Source organism: Cinclus cinclus, chromosome 6 (assembly GCF_963662255.1).
Source record: "Cinclus cinclus chromosome 6, bCinCin1.1, whole genome shotgun sequence".
Taxonomy (NCBI): Eukaryota; Metazoa; Chordata; class Aves; order Passeriformes; family Cinclidae; genus Cinclus; species Cinclus cinclus.
The window spans coordinates 1883519-1900812 of record NC_085051.1 but is presented as its reverse complement, the minus strand read 5'-3'; the positions used below and the strand labels follow the sequence as shown (position 1 = coordinate 1900812).

The 17294-nt window shown below is 45.0% G+C and overlaps 1 protein-coding gene across 1 annotated transcript in view; it reads left to right on the top strand.

Moving 5' to 3' along the window:
• The first annotated feature begins 4099 nt into the window (after positions 1-4099).
• Positions 4100-17294, top strand: part of HIPK3 (homeodomain interacting protein kinase 3) — a 62776-nt gene continuing 49581 nt past the window's right edge. The window contains exon 1 of the mRNA XM_062494263.1: positions 4100-4222. The gene's annotated coding sequence lies outside the window, so the exon portion shown is untranslated. The remainder of the gene's footprint in view (positions 4223-17294) is intronic.

Below are 17294 nucleotides of genomic sequence, written 5' to 3'. Positions count from 1 at the left end.
AGTCTTATGTCTCTTTGGGAAGGATAAATACTGTAAGCATGAAATATTTTAATCAATGTGAAAACCAGAAAATACTGTCATTTCAAATCCTATAATTTGAATCCATGAATTAATTCCCTGCTTAACAAATTACTAAATACTGTGGGAAAGACTAAAGACTGTGGCCTGCAAGTTTTTAAAAAATAAAAAATTTAAGTGGAACCTTTGCTTGTTCTACCTGTGAAGGCCTGGAAAGCTGCAGTGGTCGCAACAACACGTTGCCAACCAGCTTCTGGGTTGTTTTATTTAATAATTTCTACCCAGGAAACTCAGCTCAAGCCTGCACAGCTCTCCCATCCAAGGAAAAACTCTGCCTTCCTCTTTGTGTCAGCTCTGACAGTCACTGAGTGTTTTCCTGACCCAAGATAAGCCTTTTCTGCTGGGTGGGTTGAGTCTGCTAAATGGGATGTTCAGTGCCAGCAGAGGAGAGCTATCACTGGGAAAATTTAACTGGTCAGGAAAATTGTGAGAGGCCAGTTCTGTCCCTTTTCACTGGGAGCGTGCCTTGCTGTTTCATGCAATTGCACCTATGTTATTAGGGACTGCTGGATGGAATTACAGCCCTGTGGTCCTGCCTCTCCTGTCCTTACCTTTGTGGCTTTGCTCTAATGGCAGAGCCTCATTCAGGACTCAAGTCTGTTCAAAAATTAAGAGTCTAGCTGATACAAGCAACTCATAACATGACATGAACAACTCATACTGGCTGTAAAAAGTGTCTTGATGATACAGCTTATAGCAGTTTGATGAGTAAAACAAATTGTTCTAGCCAAAGCATTTTCAGTCTGCAGCTACACTTGGGATTTTGATAACAAAAATAGCAGAAAATGTCATTGGTAGGTGTTCTGCCAACAGCTTCTAGCCCGTGTTTGTCCCCAGATCATTTATTTTTACTGCATAATAGATTACATCTGTTGGAAATATCTTCTTCTTCTAACTTCTGGGGATTTTTTCCACTCAGGGCACTCACACTAACTCTCTTATCCTCTGCAAAGGCTTAGAGAGACGAGGAGGAACAGGAGCCCACGGAGGTGTGTGTTTCAATGCTGAACTTAATAAATGAATCTAAATGACACGGGGCCTCCTTCCACTGTGTTACTTAAGCACTTTGAAACAAAACACTCCCCTCCAAACGGTATCAGGAGCCCATAGAGCTGAGAGGTGTAACAGGAGTTTCCACATTAACCCCTCAGCTGCCTACCAGCACAGATGTACGTGCCATGAGAAAATTAGGACGGGGAAGCGTTTGCTGTTTTCCAGGTGACAAAGAAAAAAGCAATGCGAGGGCTCCTCAGACACAGTCACATTTAACCTCTGATAGAAACGGTCATCAGGGTGTTTAAAGCTCGCTGATGCATCTAATGTTGTTTTACTGTGCTTTGTGGGCACTTAGAAACTATTTTGTGGCCGCAGTAATCCTTCGGAGTCGCTGACAGAGGAGGTTCATCACTTCAGCTCACACTGGCTCTGGCCAGCCCTCAGTCCCAATGCTGAGGAAATGTGCAGTGGATGAGGAAACCTTTAATTGAAACAGGTCCCAAAGAAGAGAGCTTACTGAGGGAGCCTGGAAGGAAATAAGGACAAATAATGGATCTGCAGAGGGGTGCTGTGCTCCACAAAGGAACTGAAGGAGTTTCAAAGAGATTTCAGAGTTTGATTACACGCTGGTGATATTCCTGTTGCAAGGTGAGTGGAAGTCTAGCTTGATCTAATTAGCAAAAACTGGAACACGAGGACAAGAACTGACAAGGCTGGGATGTTTCAGGAGGTGCTGTCATTTAGCAAACATGACCGACTCAAAACTCCAGTGAGAGAACCGTATGACAAGAGAGGTTAATGAGCCCAAAGTCACCCCGTCTTTTCTAAAATTAAAATCTGCTTCCGAAACTTGGTTAAAATTGTGCATATGTATCCCTGGAGCACTGGATTCACAATTCTGCCTGTTAGCAGAGGACCGGTACCAGTCAAATGTACAACTGTATTTGGATTGTTTTGGTTATCAAACCGTAAGAAGGTGCATGGTGAAACATGGGAAATTTGCTAGAAACAGATCCTAAAAAACAGCTGGAAAAATTATGTTGAGACTTGTCAGTGGATCACAGTTTGGGGTGATATACACCAATGCAAGTTTGCAGATTGAATTATGGATTGAATCAACATATATTTAATGTGCTTTTTTTTTTGTTAAGCCATTTTAGAGTTTGTATGGTTAAGTAATCAACAAGAATGTTTATCAACATTTACTGTCTATTTATATGTTAATAAAATGTGTAGAAATAACTCTGTAGGATATCATTTTTTAGGAGCTTGATTAATATTTCTAAAATTAGTAAGCAATAGATGTGATGAGCAGCTCTTGAGTGCTATAATTTGCTACCATTGACACCCACCTATTTCTTCCCAAACCCTAAATTATATGGCTCATTACTTACAAGACTGAGAATTGGTGGTGCTGTTGTAGTAAATCCAATGTTAGGTTTTAGCACTTCTGTACAATAAGTCTGGCTTCTCCAATTAATTAATTCAAATTCTGACTTCACCTCCTAACAATCTTTATTACAAGGATTAGTCCTAAATAAAAGTTAAAATCAAGCGGACACGTGTTGAAAATACTGGAACAAGTAGTGAGAAAAAATAGCAGAGTACGTGTAGTTGTGCAAGTAAATAAAGAAATTCTTTGTTATTTTTGGCAAGAGGTGGAGAAGCATGTGATGTCCAGTTGCAGCCGTAGCCAAGGATTTATCTTGGGGCTAAATACTTTATAGGCAAACAGTGTAATTCCTTTTTCGCCCCACATCAGCTGAACACTATTTCGGGTCAAGAATGCTGTTTGCAGAAGTTGACCAGTCCTACAACCAACCACTAATATTTAAGTGATGTATAGTATTAGGGACACGTTGTTACTGGGGGCGTATCCTGTTATTTCATGAAGAGTTGAGCAAGGCAAAATGCTGAGCTGTAATGCAGGGTGCAAACTGGTCACTACATTTGTTCCGTCCTGTTACCTCTATAGCCAGTGGTGTGTCTGATGGGCTGGGGCTAGCGTGGCAAGGACTGCTCGCCAGGCAAGGATGTCAGACCAGATCTGGAAGGTTGGTGCTTCACAGTTATTTTCAGGGCTGGCTGGGGAAGTCTCTTGTCTTACATGGCCAGAGCACCCATTCAATTGAATTGGGGGTTCACACGTTCATTCTCACCTTGTCATCTTCTGAGCTCCAGGTTCTGACTCAGGCCTTTCTCCTGGCACCAGTTTGCTCATCCTTGTGCACCTTATCTATCTGAGAATGGCTTTACCGGAGCTGGCAGCTTAAGGAGGCGGGAGGAAGGGCTCACCTTTTGGGGAGTGGTGATTGGGACGGCCAGCACCGGAGGATTACTGGGGATTTTACAGGCGCGCCTCGGAGAGCCCCCACAAAACACGAGCTTGCCTTCCTCCAGACAGTGACAGAGCGGGGTGCGCAGGGAGCGGAGTTCGCGGCAGGAGCATCTCAAGCTCTCCTCCCAGGACTCGCCGGGGGGACGGTCAGCATGCGCTGGGGAGGCTCCGCCGCTGGGCTGCTGCCAGGGGCGGTGAGGGCCACACAGCTGCCCCCGCGGCCGGTCGGTGCGGAGGGCAGGGGAAGGGCCGGAGCGGGGCCGGGCGGGGAGCGCTGCCGGCGGGCGCGGGGCTCTGCGGGGCTGCGGCGCTCGGCGGGGCCGGGCGGGGGCGCTGCCGGTGCCGGGCGGGGCGGGCGGCGGGAGCGCCCCGCAGGCCGAGCCCCGCGGGCCGGGCCGGGCCGGGCCGGGGCCGGAGCGGGGCTCGGCCGGCGCCCCCTCCGCTGCGCTCGGCGGGGCCGAGGGCCGCCGCTCCGGGGCGACGGGCGGCGGCGAGCAACGCTAGGCCGGAGCGGGCAGGGCGGAGGCGGGAGGAGGCGGAGGAGGCGGCGGCCGGGGGCGGGCTGGGTCCCTCCCCGGGAAGATGAGGCGGAGGCCCGGTCTGTCGAGCGGGCTGAGCCGGGGCTCTTCCCTCGCGGCCGCCAGGACAAGATGGCAGCGGCCGAGGCGGCGGCGGCGGCAGCAGCAGAGGCGGCGGGGCTGAGCGGCTGAGCCCGGCCGGAGCGGCGCTTCCCGGAGCGCTCCCGGACATGCCCAGGGCGGCGGCTGCGGCGGCTCCAGCGCGGACGCCAGCGCGGCCCGACCCGTGAAGGTGAGCGGGGCCGGCTCCTGCGGGCGCAGAGCGGCGCTGCCTCCGCCGGCGGCGTTCGCGCCCTGCCCGCGGGGGGCTCCGGGGCAGCCCCGACCCCCCCCTGCCCGGCCTGGTCGAGCGGGGAGCGGGCAGCGCCGCTTTCCCTTCCCTCTGCCCTCGACGGCGCCTGCTCCGCCGCGTCCCCGAAGTTTCCCGTTCCCCGGTTGCGGCCGGGCGCCCGCCGCCAGCCCGCCCCGGGTGCCGGGCGAGGCGTGGCCGCTCCCCGCCCGTCGCCGGCAGCGCTGCCCCGATCCCCTCCGGGCGCGCCGCCTCCTCCCGCGCCTTGTATGGAGCGGCGGGGCCGCCCGGGCCGCGGGGGGTCCCGGGGTGGTGCCCGGGCGCGGCTCCTCCCGCTCCGGGTCCTGCTCGGCCGCCGCCGCCGCGGTGGCTCCTGGCAGTGCCGGCGGGACGCGACCCTCGCCCGCTGAGCCCCGAGGGAAGACCCGCGCTGGGGGTGGGGAAGCTGGGGCGGCAAATGGTGCCCGGGATCACTAACAGCAGCTGGAAGGGAAGTGGACGCTTTAAAATTTGGTCAGTTCCCAAGAGCGAGCTGTGTGGAAACAGAGGGGTTGGTTTGCCGGAGGCTTTACCGTAATGGTTGCGGCAGGGATTGTGCGGGGTTTGTTCTGGATTCGTCGTGGTATCAATAGGAAAGCTGGCAGGTGCGTTTACATGTGCTTAACGCGGTAAGAAATAGCGATGAGTTCGTAAAAATTGTTTTTATTTAAATCAAGCCCTCAGTCGTCGGTGCTATGTGCTTGCACGTATATAATAAAGAGCTTTCTTCTGGAGCTATACTTTTGTTACTAACTGTTGCATCTGACTTAAAAATGTCAGAAACTGCGACTGTTTCCTTTTTTGTTAACTTAGTTTTTAGGACTCCAGGGCTTGACTTGGTAGAAATTACGTGGCGCTCTGATGTTCTTGCATCTTCCTGCTTGTGTATCGCCTTGTTTACTTCGGTTATTTTAGTGTCTTTAAATTGTGGGGAAATAGGTTACCAGGAGAGACGATTGCATTAGGTAGAGCTGCAGTTGTTGATAACAGTGCACGTTTCGGTGATTATTTATTTTCTACCCAGTATTACCTCCCATGGCATCGTTTCCAAAAAGTTCAGGCTTTGATTGATGCCACGCCAAGTAGGAAACCTCGGATGGACTATGAGGACTTACTTTCTGACATAATAATTCCACAACAGACTCAATTTGCCAGAGCTTTCTATAAACTAAGTTTAAATCACACGCAGCAACTGTCTAACAAGCGTGGCGGCCAGGAGAGAGATAGGTTGATTAAGCACCTGGAAAATAGGTCAGTACTGTATTACGGAGCGGCACGGTGAGATGGCAAATAAATAGAGCCAAGTGTTCAGGCGGACTTACCGGGGGAAAACTGATCGCGGTGGAGCGGCGGTGACGCTTTATCTGCGCTGCCGCGGACCTTTTATGGTAGCGCGCACCGAGGGGATGCTCGCACCCTGCGAGACGGGGCTTGGACTTTTCACTCCCTCCGCTTGCTCCCGGGGGCTTCTCTTGTGGCTGCTGGCTCAGGGTGTGGCAGGGCTTGTGCTTGTAAATGAATTTTTTTTTTTTTTATTTTATTTCCCCCCCCCCCCATAGATAGATTGGGCTGGGTGTTCTAATTCCGATTGCGGTGGTGGCGTGTGGCTCTCCGGGCTCGGGGACGGTTTGTAACTGGACGGATTCCATGAGCTGGAATAAAGTTTCATTGAAATATTGCTCGGGAAGCTGCCCCTGCCCTGGGGTCTCCGCGGTACTTGGGATTTTTTCTTTGTTTCAGGTTTTTTTTTTTTTTTTTTTTTTTTTTTTTTTGTGTTTGCATGTTTCCTGCCTCCTCTCTTTCAAACAACTACCTACAGAAGCAGGGAAATGAGACCGGCTCCTGCATAACAAGATAGCAGAGACAAAGACTGGGTGTGGGGAGGAAGACTGAGCTTGCAACTCATCTTTCAGAACTAACTGATAGAAATACTAGAATTTGCATGGAGTGCTTTTCTCGTTGTGTCCTCCAGTTTGTAGCAGCTGCTTCAAAACAAATGTTGTTTTGGAGGTGATCTTTCCAAAAGCATCTCTGTTGGATGGATCGCATCTATTAAAAGGGTTGGGAGGCTGAGCAGCACTTTCAGAGGCAGAGGGCTGGTTAGCTCACCAGCCCCTGGGTGGAACAGAATTAACTGTGCTTAATTCTTGTGGAAAACCCCCATCCGAAGGTGCAGGAATGTCAAACTGTGTTTTTCCAAGCTCGCGTGTTTAGGTGTGTATACCCCTCTTTGTATATACTATTTCAAGGGATTGCACACTCCCTGCTTTTAGAATAGTTTTCTTTTTACCTCTATAGGTTCTCTTTCTTGTATTTTCTCTTTTGCCACTGTGCTGATCGTGGCAACAAAGGCCCTTTTGACACAGCGGTGCGTTTTGAAACGGGAATTTTGTGGCTGGCTTTCTTGTGTGCGAGGGGGGAGAAGAGCAGTGTCGGTAACGGGAGCAGCACTGTCATTTGAGGCTGAACGTGTGTTTTGGAGGAATGTTAAATACAGATGGAGAAACTGCTTTTAGTGGAGCTAAATTTTGCTGTTGCAGTGTGGGGTGTCGTGGCATAGGAGTGCTGTGCACATACCGAACAGTTGCTGCAGGCAGGGTCGCGTTCTCCACACAACTTTGGGGGAATAAAGCCTTCTTATGTTTTTTTATTAGATCAGTCTTGGCTTTTCTGAATATATAAAATGATTTCATCTGATCTGCAGAAGCATTGCAGCTGATTTGAATTGCTCTGACTGACAGAAGTAGGAGTTGGGTAGAGCAGGCCTGATAATCACCTGGTGGTCCTTGGTCAAGGGAAGAAGAAAAGTGGAAGCAGCATGGTGGTGCTGCCAACATTCCTCTGTCATGAGTTTGCTGTTGAATTTTGTGAAATAGCATCCATCTTTCAGACTTCAAAAGAGCTTGTTGGTACCATTTTGTGTTTTCCAAGTTCCTAAGTTACTGAAATATCTGTTTCTTGAGATCCCTTCACTGACAGTCACAGGTGGAGTGGAAAATAATGTATTACTTTTAATAGGTCTTGGGATCTATTGGGTGAGTATAGGATGGGACTTTAGGTATCTGAAACTGTATTTCAGAACCCTGGCTGGGCTAAGCACAGCACCAAACATGGGGAAAGGAGCAAGGATGAGCCCTGAGCATGTTTGAGATGACTGCTGTGTGTGCAGTGCACCTGAAATGACCACGTAAAAAAAAACCCCTAAAATAACTGATGCTATGATATGGGTTAGTAATGGGTTACCTTTTCTGACTTCTACAGGCAGTGAACACCCTCTGTTTAACCTGAAGTAACCTATAATGAGGGATAAAGCCTGGAAAATCCTGTTACCTGGTCTTGGCTTCCCCTGCCCCCCCCTCCCCTGTTAGAGACTGTTTTAATTTAGAGCCTCTACCTCTTTTACAGAATTTTAGAGAAAGTGTAGCTTTTTCTTCAGAGTCGCTGAGCTTTGAGTGACAGGTGAGCAGGGGAACAACATGTAGTTGTGAAAGTGGATTTTAGTTGGTGACTTTATTTGATAATGTAGTATTTCCTACAGGCTAGGTTTTTCTCCCCAGTTCTTCAGTTTTTATTTTGCTGTAGCAAACGTTGAAAAAGATGGCAGGAGCTGGTGTGGGTCTCGGTTTTAGATGCAGTTTGAGGATCATAGTTGTCAAGTTTTGTAGTATTTTTTTTCATGGTATATCACTTTTTTTTTTTCCATATAGTATCCTAATGGTCCATTTCACTTTTGAGAGTGGGTGACTTTCTGACAAAAGGGAGTTAATCTCTGGTGTAGCAGTTGGGCTTGGAAAAGGAAGACGAGCCAAATAACTGAACTGTTTTTTAAGCAAGTCACTTCAAGTGGTTTAGTTCTGAGGCTTTTTTTCTTAAGATGAGACTTTGAGCCAGTGTAATTTCAAAATGCCTCTCCCAGTATTATGAACTTTTTGTATTTATTTGTTCCAGTGTTATGTAAGCTTTTTGTACAGTCTTTTTTTACATTATATCTTCAGAAAAATATTATAAAATTATTCCTTTTTGTAAGTAAGAAATAGAATCCTTTTCCCCACTTTTCTCCAGCTCTCTTATGGTCTACAGCATTTGGGTATAACAGGAAAATACTAAGTTTGAGTTCCAAAACAGAGCAATAAAATAAGATGCAGTCAAACATCCAAAGACAAAACAGACATAAGAAATATTTTCCTATCTTTTTGGATGATCAAAGCTACAGCAACTCCCAATATTAAAAAAGTAATTGGATTCTTATGTGCAGAGAACTCTTTTTGCATGTTAGGAGGGGCACTCCCACCAAAAAAGCTATCTTTAAAATCAGTAATCTTAAACTTAGGCTTTTCATTCTTGCTGCAATAATGTAACAGCTCTGGAACACTTCTTAGTGCTTTTTGAAGCATGTTACAAACTAAGTACAAATAACATTTTTAATGTAAAAAGTCGGTTATTGCCAAGTGAAAGTCTGCTTTTATTTGTGTGAGCATCACTTGCTGGATGCATATGGTGCTGTAGTAACCACCCATTTAGAATAAGGGCTGGAAAACCTCTGGGCAAGAAAGCTCAGGTCCTGATACCTGTGCTGAGTCCCATGAACGCCCTTACAAGAGGAGGGTTTGGAGATGATCAGAGATGCCCATGGCCCTTTTTCCAGACCTGTTGGATTTCATAACCCAATGATCTGAGTGTCTTGTGCTCTCCTCTGTTCTGTAGGCTGAGCTGCTCTGGGTCACCACGCTCCACTCTGCTGTTCTTTGTGTGACCAGGACACTAAACTTCCAAGGAACTTAAATTGCTGGGTGAGGCTAGATTTTTATCATGAAGCTTGGCTTGGGACAAGCAGCCACCAGTACCTGAGAAAACCTGCTTTGACTTATTTTAGGAGTTTTTCTTGACTCTAGGTTGTGAGCTGTGAGGTGGAAGCGGATCCCCTCGCCTTGTGCTGACCTCATCTTGCAGTGGTGAAGTGAGATGGCAAAACTGGTCCCTGGGCAGGAAAAAGTGCCAGGAGAGCAGCTTCAGCTGGGATTGCAATAACTGGTGCAGCTGTGCTTTGTGTGGGGCTGGAGTGTCCTCATTGCTGAGATGTTTGGTGCTTTTATTAGCGTGACCAGATCCCTCCAGGCCTGCTCCCTGGGGTCCCTGGGTGGCAGCTGACATCTGGACCTCTCCTGTTGGAATAGACTGAAACAAGGAGGACCTGCCTGCAGAGAGGACCTAGGGCTGCATGGGGATGCTCATCTATAAAGGCAAAAATGCACAGAGAAAACTATTCCAATACTCATAATCATTAGAAAGTTTATAAGGGAGGAAAATAAGTTTTTCTTACTGGTGATCTAAGCTCCCTCTGGAAGACACAAAAAACCACTAGTATCAGGTATCCATGAAAATATTTACACCATTTTTACACAATTATGTACACAATTACAGTTGTTTACACATTTTTTTCTAAAGCTTTACTAATTTGCTTTCGCAAGAGTAATTTACTTTTTATATGAAGATAGAATAAACATTTCTTCTTGTGTTTCCAGTCTCAGCATGTTTACTGCTTTGTTTTGGTCCTTTGTCAGCATTAAAAAAAAAAAAAAAAAATGTTAACTTTTTCCAAATTCCACTGGTTTAAGTAAAATATGTTAATTTTATTCCCTCTTTCCTATGGTGCAGTTTTTTTCTGCATTGGCACAACTTACACAATTTCCAGGAGGATTTTTAGTTGTTTCTTGTAAGATGCCTTTCTGCCTTTTTGGCTGAAGCTATTGATGTGCATCATTGTCTTTACAACATCTTCCTTCTTGTGTTTTTCCTAGAAACTTTAGTTATCTGCTACTTCTTACCCCCTTCCTTTCAATTCTTCCCCTTTTTTCTGTTTTTAACTATTGAACTTCATTGCTTGTCTACAGTCTGTGTTGATTGAGAAGTTTTTTTCCCTCAGTTTCTTTTTGAAGATATATAGGGATTGTATGTGGGTGGAAAAGGTACTCAGATAATCTTTATTTTTCAGCATTTGAATCTGTTAAAAGCAGGAATTTTGGTGTTTGAGATCTTGTGAAGCCCTTCACAAGGAACCATGTTTGTTCCTAAGAGGAGAAAAAAAGCTCTATCTCTTCTTTCTTTTAATACGAACTTATTTTGTGATTCATTAAATTAGTTGGTATTCAGCCTAATAAGAATGGATTGCTTTCATGAGTAACTAAAAAGTGATTTTAATAACTTTTCTTCATGGCTTTTGTAATGATGCTGTGGGCTGGCTTCTTCCTTTGGACTGTGTCAGCTCTGAGCCCAGCAAGAGGACATGGTGCAAAGTTTTCCCAAGAAATACTTCGGGAGCTCTTTGTGACAAATGCTGTGTGAGACTAAATGTGTTTTTAAAACTCTGTCGCAGAGGTGGCTAAACATTCTTCTGAAGATTAAAACAAGAGTGGCTGTTAAAAGTTTATTTATCCTACAAGTGGAAAGGAAGGGAATTCCATGGAAGGGAATACAACAGAGAAAAAAATGTATGCATGTTTATCAGTATTATTATGGCCTCCAGGTAGGGGGTCATATGCTACATATAACCTTGCCTTTCTTTCCACGTGCTTTCTGGGAAATTAAATCAATACGTTTCTTTGCATAGGGGAGGGGGGGAAATTTCTTGTCCTGGTGGCTTTGGGAAACATTATAATGTGGGTTATTACAGTTATTGATTCATTAGGAGGCAGAAGGCTGATCCTTCTGTGAGAGAGAATGGATTTCTAATGCACTGATATTTACCTGTAGGAAATACTACTTCCTGCCCATCCCTAGAAAGCTAAAAGAAGTGGTAAATGCCTTTTTCCTCTGATTTTTTTTCTTTGCTGTTCTACATATGCCATGTCCAATTTATACAGCTGGTTTCGGTTGGCAACCCATGCTCTTTCCATGATGATGTTTCTTACAAGGAAAGAAAAACCCCTGTTATATAAAAGCAGAATGTTCTAGCCACTTTTAAATAATGCATTTTTATTATGGGAAAAATACTGGGACTTCATTGGAGTTTTTTTCTGTCTGTGTATAAAAATACCTTCCAAACGTGTGCTTACTCTGTGTGTGTGTGTGTTTACCTCAGTCTGTATATGTTTGAAAGTTGTTACTGCGTGTAGCTGGGGCAACTGATCTGAAAACTGCAGCAGAAAAAGATCTATCAAGATAAGTGTGTTGGATTAGATGCCTTAATTATTTTACAGTTAAGTCAGTTTTAAAACAAAGGCAAGCTGAAGTTCTTATTTACTCTTGGCATTTTTATGGCAGAGGAAGTTGAATATGCTCTAGGTGTGCTGTCATGACAACTCAGTAACCACTTAATAATGACATTCTTGTTGGTCTTCTTGGAAGAGGAATTGATTTTTCCATGTATTTGGGCAAAGATTTAACTCAAATATTATTTACTACCAGGTAGTTCTCAATGTGCAGGAAACAATTTTAGTCACCTCCTTGGTACAGGAGAGCCTGATTTGCAAATTTTTGCATTGCATGTCATACTCAGTGAGCTCGACAGGTTTTTTGTGCGTGTGCTGCTGCAGACTTAATGTGCAGGTCCTGTGGGGAGAACAGGAATTTTGAGTTGTTGGGTTTTTTTGTTTTGTTTTTTTTGTTGCTTGTTTGTTTTTGTTTGAGGTTTGTTTGTGTTTGTCTGGTGAAAATATTTTTTTAGGGAGAGGGGGAAAGGTAATTTTGGGTGAATTTCTTCCTCATTGAGTCGGTGAGAGGACTTGATGAATTCTGTGTAAGTAGGACCCCTTTCATGTGCACACAGATGTGCTGCCAGACATTCTGTGAAGGTGGAGTGGCAACAACCATCCAGATGTATATTCTTACAGGAGCTGTGTTTGATATTGTTTAAAGCTATTCTAAAATGAAACTTCTAACTAAATTGCTTAGCAGGGTTTGTCCATTTCTAGTTCTAACAAAAGCCCAGCATTCTAAAAAACACAAAATTAAGCAATTGCATAAAACTGGAAATAGGAAATAATATATATATATTTTTTAAATACAGTGGCATTTGAACAGGTGATATACCAACAGGCAGTTCGAGCTAATCCTCTCTATCAAATTTTATTTCTGTTTTTGGGAAGGTGGCAACATTTTTTGGAAATACTTAGGGCAATGGAAAATGTGTCCTGCCTCTCTGCTTGCCTTGGTCCCTCGTGCTGCGCTGAGGGTGACAGGCAGGAGCAGTAGTTTGAATAGATCCTTCAGCACTACTGTGGTGCAGGAGGTGTGGGCTCTCCTAAAAACCCCACTGATAGGGACTTTGGTTTGAGTGCACCTACTGTTTCCAGGTTCAAAAAGTATTGGTCTTCTTTTAGAAGGGATTAGGCTGGTGAAGTCCTGGCTCGTTTAACTGTGCTGTTTATGTTGATGGTGGCACGTTCTGATGTGGAGGGCATGTTCCCACTGGGGGCTGGTGGCCAATACTGCACTGCTTGTGTGCTTGCTTTCCAGTTGCATGGCAGCAGCTTGCCCTGAAGAAAAAGAAATGCTTCAAGTATTGTTTCATTTATCTTTTTAGCTATGATTGCAGACATATTGGTATCACAAGATTTAGCTTTTGATATTCGTGGAAAATATGAATAAAGCAATTGTATTCTCGGGTACTGCTACTGGCGCTATGGCAGTGTTGAGTCATAGCAGCTCGCTCTGATATTTTATGTAAAACATGTTTGTGCTCAGTGTATGGCGTCGGTTCTGTTTCCAAGTGTCCAGACAATGGTGCAATTGAGACTGGTGTGTATCGCACTTAAACCAACTGATATTTTCAGTATCTGCTGTCGGTGCAACATTGCTGGTGTCTCATTGAAAGTATCTCCAGTGTTGCACAGACCTCAGCGAGCCCCCTAACATTTTTTTGGCTGTTAATAACTAAGTTCTACAAGGAGACAGAATTGGATCATTGTATCCTTTGCTTCCCACTGAAACTCTCCCAAGCTGGAAGCCAACCTTTGGCCTTTCAGCCTGGACCTGTGCAGGACTGAGGTTTCACATGGGGCAAAGGCTACCTTGGCTCAGCTGAATGCTCTTGGTGTATGGTGGGCCAAAATCCCTGAGCTCTGAAATGCATGTTTGAATCAGGAATGGTGATTTCTTTTGTCATTTATAACTGCATCTCTGTTTGCTACCCCAGAACTGGGTGTTGGTTTCTTTGGTGAGGTATCATCAGCATCACCCAGTTCTCTGGGGGGAGTGAGTGTGTGCCTGTGCACGGAATTTTGTGTCCAGAATTGCCTCTGTGGTTGTGTGAGGAAACCATTTATATGGCATAAGTTACCTGAAACACCTCTGTGCTTCCTCCTTTGCTCTGTTCTCTCCCTTCTGTGGATCACAGATCTGCTCACAGAGCTGGTTTGGAGGTGGCCAGAGGGTGGGACTCCCCGGGTTTGTATTTCTGGACGCTTTGCACTCTCTGTGGATGTGTTTTCCTTAATAAATTGCATGAAACCTCAACTGCCAGTGCTTTGTTATTAATTGTACAGCTGGAGTGAGGGAATTCCTCAGGGTGAACAGGTCATGGGGTATGAAAGTACTTGCATCAGTACAGCTTGTTCAGCTACAAATCCAAAATAAACAGTAACAAAGAGGTGCTGCTACTACTGGTAATAAACTTTCATCTGTGTGGAAAGAGAGGGCAACTAATTCAGCTTCGTATTTGCTAAATAACTTGAGGAGTTGGGTGGCACCGAATATAAAGAGAACAATTGTTCTACCTGGAAAAAATGACAGTAAGTACCCGTACAGTGTTTCCAAAGCGATGCATAATGTAAACAAAACATTTCCTAAGTGCCACTGCTCAAACTGTGCATTTGCTGCGAGTTACTGAGCGCTTAGAAAGCTGCACTGCGAGGAGATGTGAGAGTTTTGGAACTGGTTTTTGCCCGTGGAGGCCAGAAAGAAGCTGGAAAACAAGTTTTCTTGTGTTACAATGTAAGTGTGTTATTAGATGAATGTGGAATTTACTGCCCCAGGACCAGCAGGGTGAGTGCACTGCCGGAGGCAGGTGGAAGGAGCTCTGTGTTTTGCAGGTGAATTAAGGGAGCAGTGTGGCAATTTCTCCTGAGCTCCCCTGCAGTGGCCTTATTAACCAGGTACTTCTGCACACACCTCCCTCACTCAGTCATGTGGAAATGTCACTGGATAGTTAATTATTGATGGTGGTCAGGCCTGGAACAGCCTGTGCTGCCCTGGGTTGTCACAGTCTGCCAAATCGGTCATGTTCCTGAGATTGCCCCAGAAGGCTGGAGGTGTAATTTTGAGAAGTAAAGAGAATTGTTACACTTAGGTGAACAATAGCAAGATGTTAACCGGAGGTGCCTCATTTTGCTGAGACACATCTGTGTGGTTTGCTGCTCAGTTTCCCTGGAGAGAAGTTTGGCTGGGGAGAGGTCAAACTGAAGTGCCTCCTGTTCACTGACATTACTCTGTGAAAATGTGTTTGCTAATTTATTTACAGGAATAAACAATGAATTTACTTAGTTGAAATATGTTTGCTTCATTATTTTGTTCATACTTTTCTCAGAAGCACAGAATTCACAGTCTTAACTCTGGTCAGAAGTCACGTGTTTTGTATAGTTTCATGTTTAATAAGCCAAGTTTTCCAGTTATTCTCTGCTTCAAACCAGGAAGATTCGTTCTTTTCGAGAAAGCCTTTCTAGAGATGGTAACATCTGGTAGTTGTTTTGGGACAGCCTTTCTTTTGCACATTCCCTGCAGTATTCACTAGCAGTGAGGTGGGATTCAGCAACCTCCAGTTGGAGGATACAAGCTGGAGAGCTCCAGAGCCAGATTCAGCTTGTGTGTACTGCCCAGGAGCAGTCACTGTGCTGGAGTGAAGTTGTTGCACTTTCTTTCCACATGGGGAAGGAGAAGAGGGCTTTAAAAATATATGTGGGGGAATGGACAGCTTCTCTGAGTCTAAGACTGAAAGTCAAGTGGGAAGTTACTTGAGTAGCCAGGGGCTGCCTGTGGTACTGTCACCTGAAAATTGCTCTTTTCAGTCCTCCTGATGCTTTTGCTTACTCTGCTTTGCATCCTGGAGGGGTCTTGTAGTGCACACGTTTGGTTTTTATTTTAAATTAAATTTAAGTGGGAGATGTGCATCAGTTGCTTATGTGTGTTCAGGCTCAAGTAACCTCCCTGAAATGAGCACAGATGATTTTTCTTTCCTTTAGCACTTGGTTGTTTGGTTCTACACATCCCTCTTGTTCTGCTGCTGGGCTTGTTAATGTAGATGTAGTCTGACCAGCTTCAGTTTGTGTGAGGAAGCAGGACATTAAGAAGTATGCAGAAAGATGCATGAACTCAGTGAAATGTTTTGTGTCAGGGGAAAAGAAAGATCCACTCTGTACTAGGTGAAAATCTGCTGCGTATTATTTTCTTTTGCTGGGAGTCCTGCTTTAAAAAAAAAAAGGGGGGGGGGAAATGGCAACAAAAAGCCTGCAACACAGTAACACTTTATTCTTTCAGGTGTAGCTATCCATAGGATTGTATCTTAATGCAAATAGGTCAAAATAGTTAAAAAAAAGCTTCTGAACCCCACAAACAAATCAACCCAGTAAGAAAAGTAGAACCAAAATACCAAACCATCCCCAACCACAAAAAACCCCATGACCCCAAACCAACAAAAAACCCCTTACAACACAGCAGTGCTGTTATAGTAGAGGGTGTTGTGGTATTTTCCCTTTCTCTTCAAGGTTTGTTGTGCAGCTCTGCTGTCTGTGGGGGTTTGTTTTCATCTTGGTGGGGGGAGATCAGTTCTGTTGATCAAGTTAGCTTCTCAAAGCAAAGGCCTCCTACAGCTGGTCGTATTGGGTGGTTCCATGCTGTTCTGATGGGTTTCATTGCATATATGTTGGGTAGAGGGTGCTTCTGTCTGAAATGCCTTCTGAGCACTGAGTGTGTGGCAGAGGTCTTCAAGCAGTCTCAGGTGTAGGATGCTGCAGGGTTTTATGTGCCTGTTTGACAGGAAGACCTTGTTCACTGGTTATGTAAAGATACTGTAGATTCCCCAAATGATACTGCCATGTAGAAGTGTATGTTTAGAAAAAGACAAGCAAAATGATAAGAGTAATGAAGAAGTGTTTAGGAGAAGGTAAGAAATGAGATGATTGTACAACTATTTTTATTTGTGTAGAGTAAAATTTTATGTCATTAGTTCAGTCTGTCATGATTGTATCAAAGGTTATTCTTCCAGAGTGTGTTATCTCTTCTATTTAGTGCTCAATTGTCTTTTATTTAAGTTTGGTTTTTTTTTTTGTTGTTTTTTTTTTTTTTTTTTTTTTTTTTTAGTTGCTAAAAATGTTCTTGTAATAACTCAGTAAACACTTCTTATCTGTGAACAGAGCTGTTACTGTGGTTGGAGTTCAGGGTCATGGAGTTCGGCCTGTGAGGAAAACACTAACCCCAAAAGATAATAGTCTAGTTTTTCTTATCCAGCTGAAATTAATGTTGAAGAGAAAGCTGGGGCTGTGTTCCTCCAGACCTTCTGGACTGGTTTGAGCAGCATGAACTATAGAAAATTGACATGTTTTTAAATGCCAGTGGTACTCACAGGCTCAGGTGAGGATTTGAGTGGGCTTCTGGTACCTCTGGTTCTCCCTCATCCTGGACTGTTGTCCTGTCTTCTAAAAACATCTTTAATTTCAGTTTAGCTTTTTCAAAGTAGTTATCATCATCGTCATCATCATCATCTAGCACCCTCAACTTTGGTGACATGCTTACACAGGCAAATGCCTTCTCCAGAAGTTAAATGGAGCAGGACTTTTGCTGTCCATTTGTCCAGGGCAGATGGACCTGCTGGGGCTTCTGCAGCTTGGCCAAAGTCTCACACTGTGTCCACACTCCCTCCTGGAAGTGCAGGGGACCTGTTCCTGCCCAGGGGCTTCGTGGTGTGGCTGTGCCTCTGGGACTGCCCAGAATTTAGATTTGTCTGGGAGTCAGGAAAGTGATTCTGGTCATCTGATCCCCCCTGTCA